This window comes from Hyposmocoma kahamanoa, unplaced genomic scaffold (genome assembly GCF_003589595.1).
Source record: "Hyposmocoma kahamanoa isolate Upper Pololo Valley unplaced genomic scaffold, ASM358959v1 192, whole genome shotgun sequence".
In the NCBI taxonomy this organism is placed as follows: Eukaryota; Metazoa; Arthropoda; class Insecta; order Lepidoptera; family Cosmopterigidae; genus Hyposmocoma; species Hyposmocoma kahamanoa.
The window spans coordinates 11,329,481-11,332,753 of record NW_020653719.1 but is presented as its reverse complement, the minus strand read 5'-3'; positions in this window follow the sequence as shown (position 1 = coordinate 11,332,753).

The window sequence follows — 3,273 nt, the reverse complement described above, 5'->3', positions numbered from 1 at the left end:
CAAGATAACAGAGATAACAGTCTAACCCAATGTGACTGCAGTGGTCCAACACTATATACGCAACGCTTGCTGTTGTGCCCCTTGTGCCCTAATACCGAGGGAAGATCTCTACGCAAATAACAAAGTCATATTGGCAACATACTATTTAAATTTAATATAGTAAAAAAATTACACGATAAGATGAAGAAGAAAACGAAAATAAAAAGAAAAGGAACTGAAATTTTCTACTCATTAAACTTTTACTCGTTTCAAAACATGCCACCTACTCCATTGCATTTTGAAAGTGATCTACAGTTTGAATATTATATATAACACTCGAAATCGTTTATCATAATAATAATTAACAATTACAGAACAAAAACGTACTTCTGCTCTCCTGTAAACATTGCACGCCAATTATTATGCCGTCACTTTTGTTGTCCAAAAAAATTATTTCTTCGAAAGAAATTTCTCTGGGATAACTATGAATTGATTCAATCAATTCATTGTCCAACAAAGGAAGTTTCAATCGAGCATAATATATTTCGTCGTTTGTAACACTTGTTACATTTGTAGAAAGATCTTTGTAGTATAGTAGATCAATTTATTCTCGAGTCTCAGAAAACAAGGACAGAAAAATATTCTTTCATTCAGTTAAAAATAGGAAATATCATCGAGGAAACGTTTCTCCTTTGGACAGAAGCTTATTCTTTTATGGTCTGCCAGCTTTGTGGTCCCCAGAGGTTTCAACGACAAACAGCTCTCAATGTGGGTATCAAGAGCGTACCGGCTGAATTGCCTCTCAGAATTCGAGTTCTCCTGTATAAATTGACTATTATCATCGACATATCCGATGGTACCATTTTGGATGATTAAGACCCTGTTCTTGACTGATTGGGACTTAATAACCATTTAAAGCTTTCATCTATTATGGTGACTACACACATACATCTTATCATTTGCATCTGATTTGTTTGCTGTCTCATCTTTCAATCATAATCCTAACGTTGGGAATATTACGATTCATAACGACAGATATACGTCGTGTACCGTACGAGTATAAGAAGCGTTTTTACCCAAAATATGGACCAATCTCTGTTGATTTAATGTTATTGAGTTATGTTTAATTCTTCTTCTTGTCGGGTCAATGACAAAAATCAATAAAATACTAAACCGGTGTTAAGTTTCTTTGGCCCAGTAAACAGTCACCTCTATGACCCTGCCTGTTGCCTTAGATCTTTTCGGATGTAGCTGGTCGAACACAGAGAGCAAGTAAAACATACTTTGAGTGGGGGATCCACAAGCACAATGGTTTTGAGTCAGGTATATATATCCCAATTTCACCATGTAGGTTTTCCATTGGCGTGTCCTGAGATGGTACAGGGACTTCCATAGTGATCATTATAACTCATGTCAGAGGAATAAGACTTTCGACTTAGCTGATATTAATAGAAATAGCTAATTTGGCTGGCCAAGAGTTGTGTGTTACTTCCGCCGGTGGGAGCTTGTGGCTCAAGAAAGAGTGCCGACTATCTATACATACATAATATGTTTAGGGGAACGTGGGGTATTGGGAGCCCGGTAATGAGATCGGTGTTAAACTTGACTTTCCCAATACTCGTATTTGTGCAAAAAGTTCTCCTATGTTTTCGTTAACGTTCAACAATGTTCGTCTCCCGCAGGCGCCCCCGCAGAACCCCGCGGTTAGCTCTACGAGATGATTGTGTTTTTCGCTCCCCGCTTATAAAAATTACCAAATTTCATCATCCCAGGAAAGTATCAACATGCATAGATACTACATTGTATTTACACTAACTATGTCACTATATCTATCAAATTAGGTTTTATGCTTGAAATTGCAAAAAGAATGGAAATGTTTCTACTGTTTTTTTTTTTTTTTTTCAATTCGATGTTACGCAGGTAATGAGAACTACTTGGCTCTCCTTACCCCATTGCAGTATCTACTGGATATTCTACATACCTTTAACACTTGCTTAATTTCATTACTTTAATTTATATATTTTTTCAGACTGGTTATTTATAATGGCTCCCATTTGACATGCAGGATACTCACCGGCTCCTTTTTCCCGAACTGTGGGCTAATGGGAGCGAATGACATGTTTTGGTTCTTTCTTTTTAATCAAATATTATATTTTAGTTTCATATTTTTTCTGGGATTATCTGGTACCCAGATATGACAAGCGCACGTACATAAGTAATAAATATTTCTAACACTAACTTTACAATTTATTATTTTAACAATTATTTATATGTGTTTTTTTATAAATTTTCCTTTAATAGGCTCCCATTCCCCCACGCTCCACTACTCGAAAATACAGACATTGATATTTGTCTGCATATAGTCTTCCTGTAGGGCTAGCACGATAAAGCGCGACTTGAGCGAGATACTGCTATTCTCGCATAGAAATCACGCGCTCTACGTCACTTTCGTGCAACTGTGATCAGCGAGACGAGGTCTACAACCCCCTCTAATCGGAGTTTTAATACCTTATTTAGGTCAAATTTTACTGTTAAACAAAACCAGCGTAATTATTGGCATTTTTTTAAGTGACAATAAAACTTTAGGTGCCAACATCTCGGAAGTTACCGAATTGCGTTAGTTACGACAACGAGGGCAGCACAAATTGGAAATGACGTTTCGGACCAGTGAGGCTAGCATGACAGGGTGCGACTTGCGCTAGAGTGACATTAAACGCGAGAGCAGCGACATAAGGCGCGAGATCGCTATGCGAAATTAGCAACATCTCGCGCTTTATGTCGCTCTCGCGCAAATCGCGCCCTGTCGTGCTAGCACTACTGGTTAGCGTCACTTCTTCTTCATATCATATCGATGGCATGCATATAATAATACTTGCCACAGTCGTGCACTCCATGCAGTGATTATAATTGGCCACAAACAGAACGCTGTGTCAAACTCTGTCAAATTTTGATACCCGTATATTATTAACCTCATTCCTTTACAAAATCTATAGGAGAGATTGTCCCTTAACACAACCAACTAGGAATTAATAATGAAATGTTCCAGCTTTTACAATATCCGCAGTGATTCATTACCATATATTGAAATTTTAATTGAAATCAGAAATTGCCCGGTACAATGGAGTAGACAAGAGATTCTCATAAATTTTAAAACCAATCTTTTACGGACCAATCGTAATGGCCGCATTAATATTAATCATTAATTTTTATTATCAGGTTCAATTAATCAGTTCGCGGAATCTTTTCGTTTGGAATACTGAATGGAACTTTTTGTGTATAATCGCCTGCAACTAA